Source organism: Physeter macrocephalus, chromosome 13, assembly GCF_002837175.3.
Source record: "Physeter macrocephalus isolate SW-GA chromosome 13, ASM283717v5, whole genome shotgun sequence".
Taxonomy (NCBI): domain Eukaryota; kingdom Metazoa; phylum Chordata; class Mammalia; order Artiodactyla; family Physeteridae; genus Physeter; species Physeter macrocephalus.
Window position 1 is genome coordinate 11,179,208 of NC_041226.1, and position 26,277 is coordinate 11,205,484.

At 42.5% G+C, this 26,277-nt stretch overlaps 1 protein-coding gene across 15 annotated transcripts in view; it reads right to left on the reverse strand.

Annotated features, from left to right (window-relative positions):
• LOC114487463 (uncharacterized) overlaps positions 1-26,277 on the reverse strand; it is a 512,374-nt gene that overhangs the window by 44,595 nt on the left and 441,502 nt on the right. For 6 of the 15 annotated variants that reach the window (XR_003682565.2, XR_003682563.2, XR_008618989.1 and 3 more), the window contains exon 6: positions 16,771-16,905. The exons of 5 other annotated variants lie outside the window; for them this stretch is intronic. The gene's annotated coding sequence lies outside the window, so the exon portion shown is untranslated. Of the gene's footprint in view, positions 1-10,658; positions 10,725-14,926; positions 15,163-16,770; positions 16,906-26,277 lie in introns of those variants that run through there. 4 more of the 15 variants (XR_003682567.2, XR_008618991.1, XR_008618996.1 and 1 more) reach the window with 4 other exon arrangements.

Consider the following 26,277-nt stretch of genomic DNA (forward strand, 5'->3'; position numbering starts at 1 on the left):
TATAACATCTGGTAATAAGAAATTGACCTTTATTCCCTAATTTCTTTCTCGTTTCTTTACATATCTTTTCTTTCTTCCTTCCTTCCTTTCTTTTTTTCTTTTTCTTTTTCTTCCTTTCGTTCTTTCTTTTTCCCCCCTCCTCTCTCTCTCTTTCTCATAACTTTTTCATGAACAGATGTTCCAACAGACCTTAAAACAACATTTACAGATGAAATAAGGAGCAAAAAAGAATTATTCCTTATCTTTATTCGCAGTTAATATTTAAATTGCGCCAGTAACAAATAGGTTTGAGCGCTGTTCTCATAGAGAAAAGCTATGCTGGGTATGGCAACCCTTCATTACAGGCATGCTGTTTCTTGAAACATCACATCAGCCACCAAGAACTAGTTTTTCCTTCTAAATATCATCAGTGACCAACATCTTCCTTAATTTACTTAACTTCTCCATTTCACCAAAAACTGTCGTCTGCTTGTTTCTTAAAATGCATTCTTCTCTTGACCTCTACCTGGTTCTTTGCTAAATCTACCATTGGGAGCATCCCATCTTTGGCTAAGCTCTAAATGTTAGAGTTTCTGAACTTGGTCCTGACACTTTTCTTTATATAAAATAGAGGAAGAGGATCTAATTTTACTTCTAAAACTTGAATTATCATTTATAACATATATTACTAAATTTTTATTTCTAAGTTAGCCTTTCATTTAGACACGTAAATGCAACTTCTCATTCTATGTTTCCTCATAGATATCTCACAGATACCCTAATTTAACCTATGTGGATCTAAATTTTTTAGTTTTTGTCCCCAAAATGCTTCAGTTACACAGTTTCTTGCATATGCTCCTGACAGCAATCTAGCTGTCACACCCACTCCACTCAGCCTATATCTGATCAAGCACCAAGTTCCCAATATATCAAGACTTAGAAAACAATCAGAGGTTATTTTTCTCACTTAAAGTATCTGGCGGTAGGCGCTGTTGGCGTTGGATCAATGGCTTAACAATATCAGGACCAGCATCCTTCATTCTTGTTACCTCATTGCTAAAAAAAAATGGCTACTTCGACTCCAGGTATTATACACCCGTTAAAAGCAGGAATAAGAGGGAAAGACATCACTACTTTCTCTGTAACTTTTATCAGGAAAGCAAATGCTTTCCCAGAGCTTTCGCAGTTTCCTTCTCCTGATGTCACCCCCACCCAGAACTTATTGTACCCCTTCTCCCTCACAGCTAAAAGGGAGCCACACATAAGCAGCAAAGGAGAAGGTGAGGTCAGCCAATCTCTACACACAGATGAGGAAGTCATGGGGCAGATGCCAGGTTTGCACTGAAAGAAGGTCTGTTTGATTTTCTTTTGCAAAGGTCTGGTTTTACATATCTTTCAGCTGTGCAGGATATTCTCTGCTTGCCCTCTAAAACAACTCTCTGCCCTTCTCACCCTGCTCTCTGCCCTGGCAGTCTGAGCAGGAGGGTTTGCAGGGGTATGGAGAGGGGAACCAGCAGGATTCCTGAGAGCGGCAAGACAGAGAGGTCTGCCTGGGCCCCTCTATGCCAGACCTGGGGGAACACCATTGCTTTTCTCTGCTCCAGTTTCTGCCAGACAGCCCTGTCCTACAGCTGAGCTCTCTTTTGGTTTTGATAACTGCTCTCTCCCCTTGCCTCCGAGGCCACGGGATGATGATGGCGCACCCTGACCCACCCCTGTTTCCGGCCCTGGAGTAAGGAGCATCACGTGTCTGTTTCCCTAACCAGTGCTGCACCTTTGTAAACAGCTGCTTTACTCAGCCTCTTCAATCACCCCTTTTGAGCGAGCCATCTGTTTCCTGCTCAATATAGTAATCAGTACTCTAACATCCTATTATTCATATTATTAATGATAACACCACAGCGCACACAGAATGAGGCGAAAACTCTGGCTGAACGTGGGCGTGGAAGCGGGGGCAGCGTGCGGCCCCGGCGTTCAGGAGCGTGGCGCACACAAGGCCGTGAACTGAAAAAGATGCCTCTGAAGTTCCCTTTCCTCCCCACCAGATTCTTCACAGCCACTGAATGGGCGGAAAATGCATCCTCCCAGTAATTTGTCTTCAGTTTAAAACATTAACTATCAATCAATTTTTCTTATGAAACAACCCAAACTTGTCAGATGGGCTTGTGCATAGGAGAAGAAGGAAACAAGAGATTTAGCACAACGTGGGTCATCACAAGGTGCAGCTGGACACACTGGTTGAAGGACATCACTCCTGAAGCCCCCCGTTCCTTGGGAGCAAATAAACTTCTAGAATGTGTGTACACAGAGGGAAGGACTTTCCTCCCAACTCCTCAGGAGTTATACAGTATTCCTTTGGAAGCCCACGCTTTGCAAAATTTCCTGAAGTCTTTATGACACTCCTTTCTACTCGTCTCTGCAAATCAGTTGACCCCTAAATTACTTGACCAGATATGTGTGGGGTTTTGTCTGGGGTCTCTATTCTGTTCTGGGTCTGCTAATGGGTTTGTCTCCACATCTTGGTTTCTTTCTTTTTCACATCCTTTAACAGTCTCTTGGGGTAAAAGGAGGGTTGATCCTTGTGTTCCAGATTTGAATGTGCTAGAAGTAGGGGAGACCAGGGATACTGATGCATTTGCATAATATAACTCTTTTTCCTACACAAACTATTACTGCCAGCTATTATTTAGATCTAGATTTTCTGTTTTCTTTTTTCTCCATGCTTTGTATATTATTGTTAATGCCCATATTTAAAAGTAAAAAATAATAGGTACATATCTGGAACTTCAATGCCTCATCCTCTGGCTACTATGCACCAGCCTCTCCTTAATTGTTATATGCTCCCCCTTCCCCAGCCAAAGTTTTAATGTAAAAGTCTGTGTCTTTGTGATTACCCTAGATATAGCAGTGTCTAGGGTTTTTTTTGGGGGGGAGAGGTAGGAATAAAATAATTCATTGAGAATCATATAAATGCTGTAATGAGAATTTTCAAAACATAATTACTGTAAAAATATTTTCATAGGTTTCTCTGCCAATGAATAAATAAGTTATATTTCCTTAAGGCATTTATTAATATGCTGATGAAAATTACAGGATACAGTACTGACAGTCATAATAATGAAATACCTGAGACCAATTATACTGTTACACTCCTGCAGTATCTTAGATTTAATTTAAATGACTCACAGACACAAAAGTAGAAAACTTAATGCACTGGTGTGACAAAGTACAGTTTTTTAAAGTGGAAATGACTTTATTAAGGAAGTCTGAGCATTATTTATGAATAAAGCAGGGTTATACTTCAATATCTATCCCATAATCAGGGAGGATTTTATTTTTTATCTTATAACTTTTCTCATGATTTATTTGCAATCGAGTATGACAGATCAAGGAATGCTACAACTTTCTGGAGCTGGAAGAAATGGTCAAATACATCTAATCAACCCTCTTGTTTTATGATAAGGAAGAGAGGACGGTGGTGGGGGGGGGTCAACTGCTTGACTCAGGTCACACACTTTGCTGAGATCAAAGCCTAAGACGGTTTTGCTCAAAGCCTAGTGCAATGATTATTAATATAAGGCATGCTTTGAGTGCTGGATAAAATGTAGATTCCTGAGACCCACTGCCATACCTATTAATAAGAATTTCTAGGCTAGCATCCAGAAATCTACGTTTGTACAAAACTTCCCTAGGATGACTCTTATCCACATTGATGTTTCAGAACCACTTTCTGGAATTGGGTTCTCCTCCTCCAGCTGTGTTTCCCATGTAGCTTAGAGATTGGTCAGGGGGGTGTACAGAGAAGATACCCAGGGGGTTAAGTGGTGGTATGGGGCAAGGGGACAAAAGCCATAGAATAAAACAGAATATCAACCCACAGAGAAATTTTATTTTTATATTAAAGCAAACATTACATATAAAGTGGTACTGAAAGAAACATCTGCTAATAATGCAAACATCAAGATTAAACCAGAATTTGGGGGGAGGGGCAGAGGATGAGGCTGAAAATTCCAGCCCTCTAATCCCATGGTTGGTTTTTCTCAGTCTTCATCCTCAAGCTACCTAGAGCCTCCTCTCATTAGCATAAACTCAGGTGTGGTTGAAGGGAGTTCCTTATGAATAATAAAACACCCCTATGACTTTGGAAATTTCAAGGGGTTTTGAAACTCTATGCCAGGAACCAGAAACAAAGAACAAATTATATATATTATATATATATAAATATATATATATAATATATATACACATACACAATATACACACACACATATATACAAGCACACATATATACACAAATAAATATGAATACATATGTACACACAGATATATATAGTATTTGTATATTTTATGTTATTGTAAATATGTATTACATATATATATTTTATTGTGATGCCACAATGTGGTAATATATGTTTTTCCTAATGTACTTTAAGTATGAAAACATTAAAAATATCAATGTGTCTATATCCTCTTTGACTTTTTTGTCCACTATATGTAGACAAATCCTGCTTCATCTCATTTTCATACCAGGGACCATAAATGCTCAAAAGAAAAATTTGTAGTTTAATGCATTTTTTTTTCTTTTGGTTTTAAGTTCTTATGAGTTAAAGTTCTATGCTAACCAGTATCAGGCTCATCTTCAACTGAAAAATCTTGACTGTCTCAGATTGGGCTTCAGAATTGTATTAGTCAGGGTTTGCCAGAGAAACAGAACCAATATGATATATTGGTTGAGAGAAATTGATTGTAAGGTTTTGACTCGCATGGTTATGGAGGCTGAGAAGTCCCATGATTTGCCCTCTATAAGCTGAAGACCCAAGAAAGCCAGTGGTGTAAGTTCAAAGGCCCGAGAACCAGAGAGTAAAGGGTGTAATTTCCAGTCAAAAAGATTGAAGGCCTTCAACAAGGGCACTGAGGGCAGAAGGCTGAGATGCATCTCCAGCAGTCAGGCAGAAAGAGCAAATCCTCCCTTCCACCGCCCTTTGGTTTTCTATTCATGCCGGCAATGAACCACATGATGACCATCCACATCGGGAGGGCAATCCACTTTACTTAGTCTACCCATTCAAATACTAATCTCTTCCAGAAACTCCCTCACAGACAGACCCGAAATCCAGTCAAGCTGGCACATAAAACTGTCACGAGAATCAAGCCATTATTTTTATAAGTTAGGATGTCAATACTTTTTGAGAAGGAATGTAACTAATCACTAAGATCTACGCTTACACGTCTGTAATCACTAAGATCTACGCTTACACGTCTGAAATTAAATCTCACTAGACTGTGAGATCTTTGAGAGCAAGGGATACATCTTATTCTTCTATCTCCAGAATTTGGCTGAGTATCTGGCACATATTGAATGTATAATTACTATATTTTTTGAAAATATATATTTCAGGCTATTAATTTATAAACTCAATACAAACAATTACTTTGCTTTGGTATCCAGACATGTAGCCAAATTCAAACTGCTAAAACAAAATGATAATTGGTCCTCACACAGCACTTAGCTCTTCAAAGGTTAATTGAATTAAACTGGAATAACTAAGTGTTGTACTTTAGATTTCAAATAATAGTAATTATTATTACATCCATATTTGACATCAAATTAACAGGTGTTTTGACATCTTAAATGATAATCACATTTTCAAATCAACTACCCAATAACCCAAACTGCTACAAGTGACCTGAACTATCAGAATGTGTTTTCTCCACTTTCGATTCATTTGTTATATAATATTGCCTTGCTTTTGGTATGTGAAATGACAGACCACACAGTTTGAATATTTTACAACAGATTTGAAACCATCTTGTTGACCATGCAAAGGATCTCCCAGGTTTCAGCTTAAGCATTTGATTTTTCCAAGTATCTATCTCTCCTAGAATTATTTTTGAAGGGGCTATTTAACATAAACCGATTTGTTGCAGTATTAGATAGTCTTAAAATATATCTTAAATTGATTTAGTGTTTGGAATGGAAGCTTGAAAGAAACAGCAAGCGACACAATTTTAGAGAGAAATAGTTCTGTGTCTTTTTTAGCTTGAGTAATATTAGATACATAAGCGAGAGGCATATAGTTAAATCTAAAATAATAACAACAGTAAAAATGATATCGACTACAGTTTCAGTTACTATTGACTGAGTGGTTACTATTTAGCTTCTAAAGACTCTACCAAATGGGGATAAACTAGTACCTAATTCAGGCAGTCGAGTGGTCAGAATGAGGTAATGCACGTACAGGTCCCGGCCACTACCTGACCCATAGTAATCCTCTCATCTGTACATTCCTCATGACCTTGGTGAATGCTATCTCCTCTGGGTCTTTTCACAAAAACAATCCTCTGGTAAATCTTTCAGCCTCACGCATCCCCTGAATGCATATATATTCTAGTGTGCCAAGATCCCTGAGCTTTTTATCCCCTTATCTGTCATCTGCCATGGTACTCAGGCATTTCATCTTTATCAGCAAAGGTCACCAGTCTCTCCAGGCTTCCTAGACCTACCCTAGCATTGAGTCTTTCCTAGCCTTTGGCCTCCCTGCCTGAGTGTTAAATCCTGTATCTCTAGAGAATGCCTTCAGGTCAATGAATTCTTGCTTTTACAGTTTTACTCTCCAGTCCTCTTGATCAAGATCCTTAAAATCCAGGCCCAAGGGTGTTCCCTAGATCCTGCTAGTACATGCTAGCTGATCCCTGCAACTCCTTCAGGGTGTAATACCCTTCTGCCCCTCCCATGTCCAGCAGGTTACACTGGGACTTAGCCCTACTTCATTGGCTTGGCATCCAAGAAAGGTGGTGGCACACTTCTTGAGGCGGGGGGGCGGGGGGCATCTGTTGCCTTGTTGAGAAGCCTCCACAGTGTCTTCCCACACTGGGAAAGTGCCAGCTCCTAGAAGGGATGAGGGCCATCTCTGTAACTGTGGCAGGTCCGGAGGAGTCTGCAGAGACATAGTCTTCAGGGACATCTGTCCAGATGTCCCCAGCCATACTTCAGGGTCTCAAGTTTTTTCAACCAGTAGCCTTGCGTCCATATCACAAACTAATTCAGTGCTATGCTTGCAGCTCAGCTGCGTCTGCTCTCTACTACAGGACATGAAGGCCTCTTTGTAGCTGTGGAAGAGTCCTTCAGGTTCTTACCTATCCTGTAACTTTTCATAAACCACCTTCAGCTCCTCATTACACCTCTGCAGGCCATCAATACAGCTTAGTCATAGCCAGCCAACTCCACTGTCATTATGCACTGTCCCCCCGGTGTCTTTCAAATGTGGGACTCATTGAAGGAGTAAGGGTGTTCCCTTCCACCAGGCCGTCTCCCCAGATTTGGTGAAAGGTTGAGCAGTCAGGCCACCACCCTGAGCAGGGAACTATCTGTGCTCCACACGCACCTTACAGTGGGGCTCCCACTGAGCTTCTTTCTAACAAGCCCAATGGGGAGTGGTCTGGTCCCCCAAATCCTTCTGGCCTTCTGCTTTCCTAGTGCCAACTGTGTCAGTTAGGGCCCTCTGGGAAGAGGACACCATGACAGAGTTAGAAGTGTGAGAGATTTATCGGGGAAATGCCTGTGGAGGGTGAAGGGGAGAGAGGGAACGGGAGAGAGGGAACGGGCGTAAGTGTGCGAGCCTCAAACCACAATACCAGTCTGGCTTCCACAAAGACAGCACGACACAGAATGAGAATCTGGTCGACTGCAGTGCAGCTCTGAAAAGATCATGGCCAAACCTGTAGGGGCCCGAGAGCAGAGATAGGCTGTTAGAGGAGTCCTGCATTGGGCAGGAATGGTCTGGTTCAAGGCTTCGGCCATGGGTGGTCCTTGGCTGAGAGCAGCCCAGGAGACAGTTGCCTTGGCGTCAACCCTATGGTGGATCCGGAAAATGCAGCAGCTGGAGGCTCTCCAATAACTCCACGGCTTATAACAGGTGCTCTTGGAGGGGATCTGAATGAATAGGGCATTTGAGTGCTTAGAATGTTCTATATTCTGACCTAGGGGGTGGTCACATAAGTGTGTGCACTTTATGATAATTAATCTCGTTGTGGACACAGAACGTGAGTTCTTTTTTACATGCATTTTATGCAAGTACATTTGTTATGTAAATAAACTTACTTTAAAGGTGTCAAGTAAAGAACTGAAGTCACCATTCTGAATAATTCTACCTAAATATTCTAGAAAAACTTATCCCTAGAAACAACCACATAGTGAATTATAAGTAGTTTTGTTTTTAATGTGTATTATTCAGAGAATTGCCTCATTTCTCCCACCGCACTTTCTACAATCTCAATATAATGAGTTATCTCTGCATGCTATACAGTAACTGAAGACACAGGCTCTTTTCTTTTTGAACCACAATATTTTTAGAACTTCTAAACTTCTTAAATACTATTTTCTTCCTGCATAATTTTAGTCTATATTGAAGCCCCACATTTAATGCATTCTTCCAGAGTTTCTGCCCAGGCCTGTGGTCTGATTGTTGCTGGGATGGAAAGTGAGTAGCTGAGATTTCAAGTTCTCTTGTACAAAATCTGTAGCTGTTCAAGTGCCTTAGACAGAATTTGGATCAGGAGCCTGGAACAAGGGCCAAGGTACATCCCCAGTGCTGGGGATGGGCTACTACTACTACACCAGTAGTCCATGGACTGCTTTCTCTGACAGCCACAACTTAGAGTCTTTATCTCAAAAAAGTCACAGTAATAAATGGAAACATAAATAGCATAATGTGAATTCAGTGCCAGCCAGAAAGCACTTACTAAATGTGGAAGTAGGCTGCTTTTGTTTTGACAATTTGGCATTAGGATCTCTGCTTCAGGTCTTAAAAGACACCCTGTTATTCTGGTCATGGCCCTCTCTCCAAAAGCAAGATCAAGACATTCTCACAAAAGGGAGAACATTTTCCCTTTTCAAAAAAGCAGCAGCAAGAAGTACTTTCAGAATTTTCCAACCATTAAACTCTATGTGAATGATTTAGAAAAATAAAATGTAGAAAACCTGGTGGAAACAGAATAATTGTCCTTTTTAGTACTCTTGGACATCTTATCAGTCTCTTTTTCAAATTACACAAATGCCTCTTAATTAATGAGTATTTCATTAATAAAATGTCAAAAGTAAAAAAAGAATTAAATTCGTTCTATCTTGAAAAATGACCCCCAAATCCCATAAAATGAAGTTATAAGTAAAGAATTGCCCTTCCAAAGTGTGTTTTGATGGAACTACTTTTCAAAATGCAATTACAAAGTTATAGATAACTTCATCGTTGTAACATAAATTCAACACAAGATTTTTAGAAGGATTTTTTTTCTTTCTAACAAAGCCACATTATTTAAGATTAATGTGACAGAAAACGTACTCTATTTCTGCCCTGCTTCTGTCAGAGAGAAATTTTCAAGCTGGCCGCATCAGGTTTCCAGGGCAGATGTCAGACCCATGTTTTTGGGTATTTGTTAAATAAAGATTCACGTCATGATCTGGCCCCAGCAGCAAGAGTGTGACATAAGGGAGTTTTCTTCAGTTGAAAAGGGAAGAAAAATTTGGAAGAAAATTTGTAATATCCTAAAAGAAATTTCATACATCACTGAAAACAAAGGAAAGTAAAGCTAAATAGGTTGGGATTGGAGCTCCTTTTTCAATCATGTCAGCCTAAAGCGTTCCTGCCAGTTGTCTGAACACACCACAGATGAGGACAGATTTACCACTTGACTCCACTAAAAATCTCAAAGCTTAAAGGAATCTGTGTAAAAGGGAAATAGTGAAGCTTAATGCATTCTGATTTTTTCTAAAGACAGCATGTTGCTTAAACATGAATTCTCAGAATGTAAAATGTAAAGATAAAGTAGACTATCTTGAATATACAACGAATTTGGAAACAGGGGAAAAAAACTGAAATAGTACCCAGAAAAGGCATGGAGTCTTTCTAGAACAAGAATGTAGAATAAAATAAATGCCTAGGGTTTTGGCTTGGAGCTATGTCTATATAACAAGACTGATTCAATTATTCAGTGGCTGTTTCCCTTTTTGTTTAAAATAATCCAATAGCTGCAAAAGCAATCTGAGACCTTCATGGTTCACGGGATCCAGTTTTGAAGACAGGAAAATAAATGATAACCAGATTGCATTTGCTGATAAACCATTTCTGTAATCAAAATGTCTGTGATTAAGGTAAGTAGGGAAATATTTGTTACTGTTCTTGTTTAATCCAAACTCCTTTTCTATCAAATTTACCTAGAGTGCACGCAAACCACGTTAACAAATAAATGATGCCCATTTCTGTTTTAAGGCACTGTGCTAGAGAAACTGTCACCTTAGATGGCAGCTGTAAAACTGACTACTACCTGGAATTGGTACTTTGTTTTCCATGAACATTTGTAACATAAACTACATATAAGTAGGATGAAATAATTAAGTTGTACTTCTTCCTTTCAATGGAATATATACATTTCACATAACCTGGCAGTGTGGAGGAGGGGAAAGGGTGTTTGTGAGATACAGAACCAATCATAGATGACAGAGCTTCTGAAAAACAGAATAGATATTACCAGGCTGCTCATCTTTTCCCAGTCAAAGGTAGGGAAGGCAAGACCATCTTTCCCCAGCATCCGTAAAAACTACTCACAGGTATTTGAGCTGCAAGCACCAGCCCAGCTGTTGAAGGGGAGCCACTCCCCAGTTTTTCCACTATGTAGTCAATCTTGGAAATTAGCCATTAGAAACAGGAGCAGTGCAGGCAAAATGCAGTTGATGAGATGCGCACGATCTACTGCAAGACAAAAAGTCCTTATATGGAAGAAATACGTTTAAGCCGTGACAGAAGAAAATTCTTTGCATGAGTATATGAGCTCCAAGCTTTGACATTAGTCAACATGGAATGGATCATCATGGTATGTGGATTAACGTGCAAGCAAAAATGATCCAGCAGAACCTGGGGCTACAAAAGGACAAAGGGATCCGGTGGGAAATGCTAGTCAAGCTGTTGGGAACACAGGGTTCTATCAATATCCAATTGAGAAGAGGCTGCTAGCGTGGCCGTCATACCCACGTGGTACGTGTAACTGTTGTGAAGATGTACAGACTTGAACGTCCACCTGCCACTCTGGTTTGCGGGTCAGATTACAGCCTCAGCAGCAACTGTACTACAATGCAGCCAGTTCAGATTCCCCATCAGCATGATGTGGTATCATCCCAGTCCCTCATGATGTCCCCAGGACCCTCACTCTCTTACTTGCTGGCCTCATCGTTTAAGCTGCTGCCCCCCGATTCTGTAAGGTAGTCGCCTCCCCTCCACCACTGCTGCTCTATCCTATAGAAGTGAATTCCAGAGGGCATGGCCAGCACCTCTCCCTCTGAAAACCTTCCAGAGCCCTGTGATTGCAGTCACGGTGTTCTGCACAGAAACAGAGGATGTTCTTCTCCTGAATTCTGTGCAGTATCGTGTCACCTGGGCCTGCATGCAGCACCGCAGATGCCATGAGCAATCGCATGCCTCGCGTCAAATGGTCCCTGTAGCTTCTCAGGCGTCAGAGCGCATCTCTTGGGCCAGCTGAGGAATGGAAACACTCGGCCCTCATCTCCTCACCCATCATCTCTTTCTGTTCAACACCCAGCTCTCCCTCGCTCCTCACTGCCACCCTCAGATACCTCTTTCAGCCAAAATGAGCAAACCGGAAGAAGCTGCCATGCGTGGGAATGGCAGACCAGGATGAGCGACGAAGGGCCACCAGCCTGCCACACCCAGTCTCTACACTGCTGTTTATGCTGTGATGTCGTGTGAAGAAGCTGCCCTCAAAGAGTCGACTGCTGTTGGGATGAGTTTCAGAAAGGCAAGGCACCCACGGTGACAAGGCATGCGCCAGTCAGCCGCTAGGAGCTGCTTCTATGGCTCTTGCCCCAGGGGTAACGGCTTTCAAAGAGCCAGAGGCCAGCCAGCACTGCTGCTCATTTTCCAGGATCTGAGCAGGCGCAGGGTAGGCCTGGATGGGTTCACCTGCAATACCTGATTCCATGGTGCCCGGGAGACATCTAACTGGAGGCCTCCGGAAAGCTTGCCCCTTTTCATCTGTCATTTTTATAAGACATGTATCTGACAGAACCTTGAGATCTTGATGTGAACTAAGCAGACCAGGGAGGAGCAGAAGCTCTGGAGACAGACAGTCTTGCGTGTGAACCCTGGCACTGCCATTTAGTAACTGGGAGCTTGGGCAATTTGCTTAACTATCCTATCCGAGCCTCAGTTTTCTCATCTATAAAATGGAGAGAAAATAGTAACTAGAGTTGTCCGTGAAGACTAAATGAAATAATGCTTATAAAGGGTTGGCCTCCGGTACAGTAGGCAGTCAATAACTGTGACCATTTACCAGTGCCATAGACTTAAACACAGACAAGCCTGGAACTGACTGATGCAAATGTTAATGTCTCCTTCTGAGAACATGTTCTCTAAAAGTCATCTTTAAATGAAAGTAGGAGCAGACACTAAGCATTGTCACCTGCAAAGAGGAAAGACAGATGCTGCAGGCATGGCAGCGAGTCTGCCGAGGGCTGAGGGTTCTGATAGAAGCCTGCAGGAGCCGGGCCAGGACTGCAGCTAGAGTCGCTGATATGGAAGGCATTAAAGAATGTGATAAAGGCTTGGTTCCACGCCGTCTTATGTAGTTGACTTAATGTGAGAGCAATAGGAAGAAGTCTGGTTACATCTGGAAGGTATCAGCAGGTCTGAGTTTAAGTTAAGAAGCATACGAAAGTCATGTTAAACACAAGGGGAACTCTTGAGGGGTGGGTGGCTCTGTGCTGCTGGGGGGCTGAAGGGAAAGCGATTTACTGACACTACAAGGACCCTCGGAGGTAGAACTGACTGGCTTGGCTGGACCCAGTTGATCTCCTGCCGTTGAGTAGGGAGGTGTGAGGAGTGTGGAAGAGACCCAGAGCAGGCCTCACAGACTTGCTGAGTGTCCCGAGGGAGGGCCCCCATCCTGTTCTCCTGAGGGCGCTGCATGCATTGTGCAGCTGTCCAAGAACACAAAGCCAGCCTCACCGCTCATCAGCTCAACTGAACGTAAGAAACTGACACCCTACAGCCTATGGAAAATGGGATGGCCTGTGTGTCCGAGGGGGACACAAGGAGGAGACTCACAAGGCCTTTTCCAAGGCACTTAGAAGGCAAATGGAATAGTGTCGAATGAAAAGCAAGTGTCACTCCCTCCATTTTGCAGATTGCAATCCATGAAGGGTAACCAGTAACAAAAAATAATAATAGAGAGACATAATGGGGTGAGATTTTGAAACTTATGAGTGTGAATTTTTCTTTGCCTCTCTGAGTTCATGGTCTTTACCCAACTTGGCCCAAGACAACCACCTGCATGGGAAATTGAGTTTCGTTCCAGAATGACCAGGGAAAGATTGAGGTTACACACCTGGCTTCTGACACTCACCGCAGGAACGTTTAGCAGCATAGAACTTTACTAACGCTCTAAATCCCTTTATTCTTACATTTCTTCTTCCACAGTATAAAGAAAATAACCCTGCTGGCTATGTTGTGACGAGGGGAGCAAGGCAATAAGGCCTATGGTTCTACGTAGACCTTACACAGGAGACGGGGTGAGAGACTAGAGAAAAAGAAAGGGAGGAGGGGAAGGCCACTGCATTGTGTGACCGGTACATTGTACAACAGACACTGTCTGTCTTCTCCGAGCTTCAGCCTCGCCTGGGTGTGGATATCAGATACCAGACCACGGACGTTCAGGCCCAGGGCAGCTGGGAGCTCCTGGAAGCGCAGAAAGGTCCTATACCAGCCTGTACACAGCCGCACCAAAATCAACTTGGTTGTTCGGCAAAGTCAGGCAGAGACAGGCATAAGATTTAGCTTCCCTGGACCACTCTTGGTTCCAAACAACACAGACAGCACCCAGGGATACCAGAGAGTCTGGCTGGGGGCCTTGGCAAAGAGCAGCACCTTCCCTGGGACCAGGTGGCCCTGCATTGAGGGCTTTGGAGGATGCGGCCTAGACAGGAGCCAAATTAGAGTCACCCTCAGAACTCAGAAGGCTTCCTAGCACCCCTGGGAGAGGAGTTGGAGGCTAAGTGTCCTGCAGAGTGTGACAGACATTGACCAAGACAAAGAGGAAGAAACAACAGCCAGAATGCAGCTACAGAGGTTCACAGGATGTGAGAACTCATTCCAGAAGCCAGGGAGCCGAAGGACACCATGTCTAAAGACCTTGATTTTGCTTCCACCATGAGACCTTGTAAGTCTCACCATTCCTACCACGCACCCAGACGACTTCTTGAAATGAAACTGGGTGCTAAGCAGATGACACAAATCTAAGAGATAAATACTGTTGGGTTTCTCTTCCTAAAGGACTGAGTTGAAAGTGCTTTAAGATTGCAAATCAGAATCCAAGATATTATAGTTGTCAGTTGTTTTGGTTTGTTCGTCCCCAGGTAACTAGTGGCAAGAAAACCAGATTAGTTACAGGAAAAAAAAAAAAAAAGAGCTACCTATTCTCTGCATATCCTAGCCAAAGCGTGAGTGAAATCTGCAGTCCTACTCCATAGCCGAATCAAATGAGAAGTGGGAAAGGACGGACGAACCAGTAGATGTACCAGGAATTTGTACCTCATCAAGGTGAACCCGTGAATGGGGTGATCCATGGCAATAACGAGGAGTGACAGCACTAGAGGCTGACAATGTTCTTATGTGCGTATTTTGAAAGAATATGTGAACATGGAATGAATGTGATTAATGAGCTCACCCTAAGAGGCGAGGCTGATATCATTGAAAAAATAATGCTCGTGTTGAAGTCACGGCCAGCAACTAAGCAAATGCATCTACTGCCTGAATTCAGGAAGTGACATTTCACAGTGCTCCTCAGTCATTATTTATGTGCAGGAGCCGACATCAGATTATCTGCTGCGGATTAACCAATCCAAAACTACTAGCTTAAAATAACAAAACCCTTATTATCTTACAGTTTCTGAGGGTCAGGGATCCCAGAGGTCGTTGGGTGGCTCTGATTCAGGGCCTCCCAGGTAAGCTGTTGGTGTGCAGTCTGCAGTCACCTAAAGGTTGGGCTGGAGGTTCTGCCTGTAAGACGCGCACCCACATGGCTGTTGGCAGAAGGCCTTAGCTCCTCATCATGTGAGCTTCCCCACAGAACAGCCAGAGAGTCTTCGTGATGTGGCAGCTGGCCTCCCCAGAAAGTGATCTGAGAGAAAGAGGCAGAAGTCACACTGTCTGACGACCTAACCTCAGAAATGACGTCCCATCATTTCTGCAGTATTTTATTAGTCCTACAGACCAACAGTAAAACAATATGGGAGGTGATTACCCAGGGCTTGAGTACCAGGGGCTGGGATTACTGAGGGAATCTTGGAGGCTGCCTACTATGAGTCCTTGTAAAGGAAAAACAAATTCAACACACCTCCGATAAATTATCTGTGACTTGAACTTGCAAAATAAGTACTTGAACTCGCAAAAACATGAAACTAAATACAAACCTCTTTGGCATAAATAAGTTGTACAAAAATATACTACTATTTTTTAAAGCTTTGTTTGCTCATTCAGAATAATCAGGCCTCATAAAAATCCAAAATTTTGTCAATCCTGGGATATACATTTTAATAAGGTATCCCTCGATAACTCTACAACCATCTAGTTTGTTCACTGGAAGATAAGTTTCACATTGCAGTGTTATTGAAACCTGCAGTAGATATCTAATCCACTTACTGTTAGAATCAACAGAAAATTCTGCATTGCCTTCTTACTGCTACATTTTTCGCTGATGAATGGCTGCAAGTTTGCCTGTGCAAAAATGGAATCTGCATAATACATTTGCTCCCAACATAAATATGATACTGGCTGCCACAGCACAAATTCTTTGGATTCCAGCATGCCTATATTCTGCAGGTCCCAAAATGATTCATTTCCCCTATCCCCTTTCTGATCTGAATCACCATAAACTCTTCCTTTTCAGAATGCTATGATATCATTTGCCTTCACTTGGCATAAAAAAGATCACAAGTGAAAGTGCAAAGCAGTCACTGAGATCACGTGGCAATGCTCAATTTGAAGGCGAATCTCTAGATGGTACACAACATGCTTATATTAATTAACTCTAGCCACAGAAATTGAAAAGTGACCACAACTTGTGACCTACTAATACAAATGTCTTCTCAGCATGTAACAGTTTCCTGAGGTTTTGGTTTATGCTGAGAAGCCCAATCGAATGAAACAGTGTCAGTGTTCATTTTTAGACATATCAGGATGTTACCCCAAGAGAGAGGAGCTAAAAGGTGTCACCAGAGATCACAGCTGTGTCTCAATCAGCAGCACGTCTCCATTAGTCCTGCAGGCACGGGGGTCATGCTGAGACCCAGGGGCTTCTGTTCTGACACCCTCTTTCTCATATTCTGCCTAGACTGTGAGACACCCCCGTGCCACCACCCAGGTCCAGCCAGATGACAAGTCATCATTTCAAAGGCATAAGTAAAGGGGCAAAATGACCATGGATATCAGGAAGCTGTTGCCACAGTAAAGCTGGCTCGGTATCAGAATATAGTATCCATATGTTTGAGGAGATTTTGAACCACTTGGCACTTCACTTCCTTTGACCATCCAGAAAATACCCTCTGGGCCTGAAAGCTTCTTAACAAAGGATTCCTAGCACTGACACTGAGCGTGGCTTTCAAGGATTAGATGGAGGCTCTGACCTCAGACATCGGGATCATCAGCCACAGCCTGTTATGTTCTAACAGTGTATCAGGACCCCTTGCCCATCTGAGCAGGTAAAAGAATTCTCGAAACATGCCCCCACCTTGGCCCTCACCCCACAGGAACCAGGAGAAGGAGCTCTGACATTTGCTTCCCAACTCTGTCTGCTGGTTTCTTGCAGCTGACACCAACACCAGTCGTGGAGAGACATAGCTCACGGGTCCTCCTCTCTTGCGTGCTGTTAGGAGATGAATGGCCACTTACTCATTGAAAGAGACAAACGAGCAAAATCTCTCACACGCAGAGCCGGGCACGCATCGTCTTTAAGCCTCTGTCAAAGCGCAGCTGCAGAAGGAGAAAGGACCCCACCCCCGCTCCCACTTTCTGGCTACTCGGGATGTGGTTTGGTGACTACTTTTCAGAAGGACTAGAAAGGGCTGTAAAGCCACGCATGCAAAGTGCTGATGTCGACTTTGCTCCAGGACCTTCGCTTTTTAAAAACATGCTTTCAAAACACTAAACATTTTTTTTGGTGTGGGGGGAACGGCTGGAGACCAAGAGAAACTGCTTTGTTATGAAATCCCTTGGTGTAATTCTCCGATATACTCAGGATTCAGTTCTGGTAGGGAAGTTCTCAGCAATCCATTTTACTGAGGATCATGTTCATTCTTTATCGCTGAACTAATGCAGGGGATTCGAACTAAAGCATCCAGGGAGAAAGAGGAAAGCCTCACAGCAGCAGAGCAGACGGGGCCGGGCGGGGGGGGGGGGCGCCCACAGCAAACACCGACCTGCCGGCAATAATCTCAGGTCCCCTGGGCAAGCCTCTCCATGCAGCCAGGAGACAGTTCGATTCCCCTTTGATTGCTCGTGCAAGTGCATCCTACAGATATCACAAAAGGGATCACTGAAAATGAACTTCCTGCTCTCACTTTAGCTGCCTGCCGCCTGGGCTGGGAGGAGCCAGCAGGCCCTAGAATATCATTAGACCTGAAGCCAGGAAGTGGTTTAGAGCATTACATCATGAGGTTGTCAAGGTAACTGGCCAGGCTGCCTCTCTGGAATCCTGTGGTTCGTGATGACAGGTTCTCCCAACCAGGTGAGGAGCAGAGGGGTGGCCTGCAGCCTGAAGCACAACAGCTAGCGGCCCAGGCTTGAAAGGTGATTGCAGGCTGGGATGTAGCTGCTGCGCTGCGTCATGGGGGGGGGGGTGTGGGGAGGGCAGCAGTAACAACCCCTACACCCCCTGTACAAGAGGAAAGACTATCCCTGGTGTTACCACTGCCCAGAGTTCCGGAAGAGCGCCTCCTGCCCTGTCATCCCCCTGACATCTGAAAGAGGCTCTGAAGCTCATGAAGGGAAGCCTTCACTCCCTGAGTGCTCAGGCCCTGGTTTCCTGTCCTTTCTAGAATGGGACCCTATATTAGTTCCCTCAGGCCTTATAACAAAGTACCACAAACTGTGTGGTCTTAAACAGTAGAAATTTACTCTCTCACAGTTCTGGAGCCTAAAAGTCCAAGATTAAGGTGTTGGCAGGGCCATGCTTCCTTCAAAACCTCTAGGGAAGGGTCTTTTCTTGCCTCTTCCCAAAGCTCACAGCCCCAGGTGTTCCTCGGTTTGCAGTAGCCTCCATCTTCACATGGCTGCCTTCCCTCTATGTGTCTTTGTGTCTTTACATGATGTTCTCCTGTCTGTGTCTGTGTTAAAATTTCCCTCTTCTTATAAGCGGAGGGATTTGGTGTTTATCTCCAAATTCTTTCCCACATTCTGGGATTATTTCTATCTCACATCCTGAAACCAGCTTGGTCCTCAAACTATTGTGTCACTTGCTGGGTGCTTTCCATATATGATATCACAGACCCCTAAAGAGGTGGTATAACATCACGGCAGTAACTCTGGTACCAGGGCCAGACGGTTAGGCTCAAGTTCATACCCCCACCTTCCACCTCCCCGCTTGACTCTAGGCAAGCCGGTGAGTCTCTGTGCTGTGGAACAGGAGACCTGAACACCGACTTCATAGAGTGATTGCGACGAGTAAAAGAGAGAACCTGTAGAAATGCTCAATAAATGTTAGCTCCTATTGTTAGCTACTGTAACTATTCCCACTTTATATAAAAGGAATCTGAGCTTTAGGAAGACTGAATAATACACTCCGGTAACACAGCTAATTGTGGAAGACAGGATTCAACCCCGGATTTGAAAGCTGCCCAGACCCTCACCATAGCATGACTATTATGCACAACAGCTTCCCTGACAATTTGGGCCAACATCGCCTTTGGGACTCCCTGACCTCCATTTTCAGTTCAGCCTCCTGCCTTTCAGTTTCTTCCTGCAAGTCCAGTACCCTCCTGGCTTCCCCTTTTGCCCAAAGCCCAGGGCTCCCCTTTGGAACCCATTTTCCCCAGAGAGCACCTCATAGTTCAGCCCAAACCTCTCCCCTCAACCAGATGCTTTCCTTGGAATCCCCTTCTGCCAGCACCGCCTTTGAATTTCTAATGCAACAGTGGCCACGCATATCTGCGAAATATCAACAGCTGATGGTGGCTTAATTCCTTGTCCTTCATTCATTCAACAACAGTATAAAAGACAGGCTTTCAAGCCACTATGGGCCAGGCACCATATCTGCACTGCTGACACAGTCCAAGCTCATGGCCCCGGTCCTCACAGAGTCTATGGTATAGAAAGGAAGGAAGACATGTAAGTGGTTATGAACTGGGGTACTGCTGATGAATAATGAGCTATGGGAGTGCCAAGGTGGGATGCTTTGGTTGGATCTAGAAGATTGAATCTGATTTCATAAAGAAGGTCCCGGAATTGCAAAGCCTCCTGGAAAAGAAGAAAGTACAAAGAGAGATAGAATGGGTATAAACTTGAGTAACCATGGGGGTATGGGCCGGTGTGGCTGGAGCTTACTGAGCCTAAGGGAAGATGATGGGGTATGGCTGGAGATCTAGGTAGAGTCCAGTTGGAGAAGTACTTGAGTAAGCGGTTTGGTTCTCAAACTTTAGCCTGCATCAGAATCACATGAAGCCTTGATAAAAATGCAGATTTCTGGGCTTCCCTGGTGGCGCAGTGGTTGGGAGTCCGCCTGCCGATGCAGGGGACGCGGGTTCGTGCCCCGGTCCGGGAGGATCCCGCATGCCGCGGAGCGGCGGCTGCTGAGCCTGCGCCTCCAGAGCCTGTGCTCTGCAGCGGGAGAGGCCGCAACAGTGAGAGGCCTGCGTACCACAAAAAAAAAAAAAAAAACTGCCGATTTCTGGCTCCTTCCCAAAGTTTTTGATTCAGCACATCTGAGATGGGGCTTGGAAATTTATATTTCTAACATTCCCAGGTCCCTGCTCCTACTAGGACCATGCTTTGAAAATTAATGCAGAAGAGAGTGGATTAATGGAAAACCGTCTGGAAACATCTGCATTGTAAGTTGAGGTGCTGTACAACTCACAGTGCTGTACGTGGTAAGTACAATGCTGGCTGAGGGTTGCTGGCCTCCCCTGCAGCCCCACTCCCACCCCAAAGCAGTTGCTAATAGTTCCTCGATGTTTACGGTTGTTGCTGCATTTAAGGAAGAGTGCTGCCGTCCAGCTTTTCTTCTCATAGCTGCTGGGATCAAAATCAACTCCACTGCCTCTTTCCAAAGGGAAGAAGCCCATATTCCAAAGTGGGTCTGAAAATTCCCTCGTAAATGCAAAGAAAATTTCTTGAAAAAGATATGTCATTGAGAAGTTGGAAATCAAAATATAAAGGTTGCTGCATACCTCTCTGTTCTCATGGCTTTCTCTCTTTTTTTTTTTTTTTCCTAGCCTGGTCACCATGTTATTTGTCTCACATACCAGGCAAGCCTTGGGGCTTTGCACTGGCTACTCCTCCTGCCTGGCATGTCCTTCGCCCATATCCACATGGCTCACTCCCTTCAACCTTTCAGGTCTTTTATCATTTAAATCTTTTCTGGAAAATGGTTTAAAACACCATCCTTCCTCCCCAACACACACACACGGCGCGCGCACGCGCACACACACACACACACACACACAATCCCCCTAATCCTGCTTCATTTTTCTCCATAGCACATATCACCACCCCTCACACTGCATATTTTACTCTTTTATCTGTTCACAGACCACGTCTCCCCCACGAAAATGTGAGCTTCATGGAGGCAGGAATTCTAGTCTTATTTGTTCACTATGGGGTATCTAACACCTAGAACAGTACTTGAAACACAGAGTAAAAATACTTTACTATTTCCAGAATGAATCAATCAAATTGGTTCTTCCACACCCTGGTTTTAAGACCTGGGCTTGGGCTTCCCTGGTGGCGCAGTGGTTGAGAGTCCGCCTGCCGATGCAGGGGACGCGGGTTTGTGCCCCGGTCCGGGAGGATCCCACGTGCCGCGGAGCGGCTGGGCCCGTGAGCCATGGCCGCTGGGCCTGCACGTCCGGAGCATGTGCTCCGCAACGGGAGAGGCCACAGCAGTGAGAGGCCCGCGTACCGAAAAAAAAAAAAAAAAGACCTGGGCTTGTTCAGTAATTTTCCTGCCCAGGACGGCCAATGTCTCTTATTAATAAAATGGGAATAATAAATAATATAAATTATAATAAATAATAAATATTTTTATTTATAATAATAATAAATAAACTGCTCTATGTCTCTTATTAATAAAATGGGAATAATAACATCTGCCTCACCCAGATTTCAGAGTTTTAGATCTCAGTTTTAGCCAGACTGAGATCTAAATTATGAAAGGGCTGTAAAACATTAACTGTAATGCAAATGCAAATTATTTTTAATTATTTTCCAATTCCCACAAAAGAATATAACATACATATGTAAAGAAGCCATTACTATGACCAGTATTTATTTTTCAGGCATACTTGAATAGGCAGATTTCTTTGTTTCACTGTGTGTTCATATATAACTCTTTGTATGTGCTACAGAAATAGAAAAAAATTATGAAAGCTGCTAGCAGTGAGAAAAATAAATAGAAACAAGTCAAGTGTAAGATTACTCAATTGAGTATATTTAGTTAATGTATAAACAGTAATGAGTGACATTAAGTTACAAGGCAGTTCAGGGACTGTTAACTCACTATCATCTAGTAAAGTAATGGGGAAAAGTAAATGTTCATCAGTTTTATTAATATATATAACTCAAATGTCCCCAGGCCACCCCAAACTATGGGTTCGACTGAGATCACATTGACCCGAATTCACAATCTGCTGGCCTACACGATCACAGACCACCCTGTACAACAACAGGCCATCTGCACAGACTGCTCCACTTACCCCGAGACTCTCTGGGGTGTTTCCCATTTGCTTATGATTATTTCTCTCAGGGTTTTCTGAAGCACCCTGCTTACTGATGTCCAGCACCCATAGCCCTTAGAGAAGGTGCTATAGGAACAGTGCTTTTGAGACTTGAGAACAATTTCTCATCACCCCAAAGTTACATACTCTCCAAAGAGCCTGTGGGTCCAACCCGAACTGGAGCCATGCTGCATCAGCTTCCAGAATGGGGAGCTTGGCCCCTCTCTTTAGGTTTTGCATCTAGACCCTGGGGATGTGCTAGAAAATGGCAAATGAAAAGCCAATGGCATTTTCCCTTCCTCCATGTCACTCAGTTTAAGTAAGTCTTATAGAATGGCCGTCATCAGAAAGCATGTCTTCACTTGACCTTAGAAAACTCCTTACTGTTGTACAAGCCATACATAGACTTGATCTCGAATTTCTTGAAAGCTTTATTGTACTTTTAGTGGTTACTCTGGTGTATTAACTTCTCTAAGAAAGCAGACAGGGTGTTGAAAAACAGGAAAAAAGTAAAATACACTCTCCAGCTTCAAGAGAACTAGTCACAATTACACTTGGATTATGAGAGTGGTGCTACACACAAGGCTGTTTTCTAAAGCACTCCTGGCTTCCCCTTTGCCCACTCCGCATTCCAGGCAAGTTTGGCCCAGATGTGCTTAATTTCTGCTTGCTGGCAAGGGGACGTTTGTGCAATTCTCCATTCAAGCAGTAAAGAGTGACTCTCAATTTTTTCACCTTTGATGGGAAATAAACAATCAGGACACCTTATCTTCTAGAGAAGCACAATGGAGGGAACATCTCAGGGAACAGCCCTCGTGATGATACTCCCAAAAGGAATGCTGTTCCCGCTCCATTTCTCTACTGTGCAGGCCGCAATGCCTTTACTTCACTCCAAGCACAGGAAGTCAGTGGGCTTTTGCGTTTATTGTTATGGGGTATTCCACATCTAATAGATGGATATTTTCTTCTCAATTAATAACTCACTGGAAGGATCCTGAAATTCAAATGCTATAGAAACTTTCCCTTGAAAACATGTTTTTATTTCATTTTTCTTGATTTTCACCAAAAACACCCCCCATATAAATTCACCTATGAGCTGTGATCTCTGCAATGCTCATAAACTGAATATTTGACGGTGAAAAGCCCATGTGTTATCAGCCCAGCCTGGAGGTCAGAATGAAGTGCAGCCACATGCTGCAGCCATATGAGTTGATAGTCAGGACAGTCACTGTGAGTTAACGGGAGTTTCCTCTTTCTCTCATACATTTAAGGAGGAGACACAATGCCACTAGCATTATTTACCTCCAGATTTAAGTTCAAAATCTCACTATTGTTTTTTTTGAATAACTTAACAACTTTACATCTTGTAAATTAAAAAAAAATGATAAGACAAGAAAAGGAAATGACAGAAAATTGAAGTCATCTTCTTTGATTTCTATTTTGTGTGATATTTAAAAGCAAACTGGGCTTAAGGGAGATGCTGGACTGGAGATTAAAAATAACAGCAAACTGAGGAAGACAGAAGTGGGGAGATAAGATGAATAAGGAACATTTATCACCCACAGCTTTCTCTTTCCCTATAACAAACAGGTTATTTCCAGTAACCTATTTGTTTGCTCAAAAGTCTAGCACTTTTTAAGGAGCCCAAGAATGATTTGAGGGAAACTGTAAGCCATATTTCTGCTGAACTCCAGTCTGAAATAAGAGGTTTGGAAAAAAAAAAAACAAAAAACCACATATAATGGAATCCAACTCATGGAGGACATCAGAAAGGGAATTTTTAAGTCATTTTTTTACAACCTAGCTATTCAAATTAGCATGCAATCATTTCAACATTTCTAAATAAAAGGTTTTTCAACCTTTAAAAACAAAACAAGAAAAACATGTTTGTGAATAATTTAGAACTTTTCACAAAAGTGTAACCTTGGTGCATTTCCTTGTAATTTGTAAACTTATGGAAATTAATGTAATTCATTAATGTCTTTTATATCTTGAATATTTCCTTTCAATATTCAATTATATAATTGCAAAGTAATAAATGATTATTCTTCAAATCCTTCCACTTTTCCTAATTCTTTCAAAAGTAAAAACAAGATGCTGTCAATAAACATTAATTTTTTTTTTTTTTTTTTTTTGCGGTACGCGGGCCTCTCACTGCTGCGGCCTCCCCTGCCGCGGAGCACAGGATCCGGACGCACAGGCCCAGTGGCCATGGCCCACGGGCCCAGCCGCTCCGCAGCACGCGGAATCCTCCCGGACCGGGGCATGAACCCGCGTCCCCCACATCGGCAGGCGGACCCCCAACCACTGCGCCACCAGGGAAGCCCCAATAAATGTTAATGTTTAAAAAATTTTATGATATAAAAATGTTCACTAAAAGTAATCACTAAGTCAATAGATGTTGGAAAGCATTTCTGAAATGGGGATGAAGCAGTTTAAAATTTGACAAAAATAAGCATCAGCATCTCAATTCTAATAGATATCATGAGTTCCTAAGTATTCTCCTTGTATCCAGAGGAATAGAACAAATAGGACATACAGGTAGTGAGAGAAAGGGAAGTTTTAAAGAATTGACTCATACAATTGTGGAAGTTGGCAAGTCTAAAACCAGTAGGGCAGGGCAGCAAGCTGCAAACTCAGGTAAGAGTTAATCTTGCACTCTTGAGGGCAAATCTGTAGGGCAGGCCAATAGACTGGAAACATAGGCACAATTTCTATGTTGCAGTCTTAAGACAAAATTTCTTCTACCAGAAACCTCAGTCTTTGTTGTTAAGGCCTTCAACTGATGGGATAAGGCCCACCTACATTATGTAGAGAAATCTGCTTTTACTTAAAGCTTCTTTACTTAAAGACTGTATAAGTTAATCATACCTAAAAAATACCTTTACAGCAACATTTAGATTTGTATTTGACACTATAGCTGAGCCAGTTTGACACACAAAATTAACAATCACAGTCCTGAAGGTAGGCAGTGTTCTAGGAGGGAAGGTAAGACTTGAAGTCCCCTTAGCTTACTTTCCCACAAGAAGCGGTATCTATTACTAATTTGGTCCTCATAGAAATAGATTGCTGTCTTCAAGAATAAGAATGTGTCTGTGTATGTGTGTAAAAGGGAGTTAGCAAAATAAAACTCATGATTAATAATGACTTTAAGTTATGATTTCTATTTGATTATAAATTTAAAGAGAGTCTCTTTTATTCACAAGCCCAGGGATTTGACATATAAATAAATTTATATTACTGTTAGAACTGTAAAAATTACTCCTAAAAACTGTAAAAAGTAGTTTTATATTCCATGCAAATGGAAATCAGAAGAAAGCTGGAGTAGCAATTCTCATATCAGACAAAATAGACTTTAAAGTAAAAACTATTACAAGAGACAAAGAAGGACACTACATAATGATCAAGGGATCGATCCATGAAGAAGATATAACAATTGTAAATATTTATGCACCCAACATAGGAGCACCTCAATACATAAGGCAAATACTAACAGCCACAAAAGGGGAAATCGACAGTAACACAATCATAGTAGGGGACTTTAACACCCCACTTTCACCAATGGACAGATCATCCAAAATGAAAATAAATAAGGAAACACAAGCTTTAAATGATACATTACACAAGATGGACTTAATTGATATTTATAGGACATTCCATCCAAAAACAACAGAATACACATTTTTCTCAAGTGCTCATGGAACATTCTCCAGGATAGATCATATATTGGGTCACAAATCTAGCCTTGGCAAATTTAAGAAAATTGAAATCATACCAAGTATCTTTTCTGACCACAACGCTATGAGACTAGATATCAATTACAGGAAAAGATCTATAAAAAATACAAACACATGGAGGCTAAACAATACACTACTTAATAACGAAGTGATCACTGAAGAAATCAAAGAGGAAATCAAAAAATACTTAGAAACAAATGACAATGGAGACACGACGACCCAAAACCTATGGGATGCAGCAAAAGCAGTTCTAAGAGGGAAGTTTATAGCAATACAATCCTACCTTAAGAAACAGGAAACATCTCGTATAAACAACCTAACTTTGCACCTAAAGCAACTAGAGAAAGAAGAACAAAAAAACCCCAAATTTAGCAGAAGGAAAGAAATCATAAAGATCAGATCAGAAATAAATGAAAAAGAAATGAAGGAAACAATAGCAAAGATCAATAAAACTAAAAGCTGGTTCTTTGAGAAGATAAATAAAATTGATAAACCATTAGCCAGACTCATCAAGAATAAAAGGGAGAAGACTCAAATCAATAGAATTAGAAATGAAAAAGGAGACGTAACAAC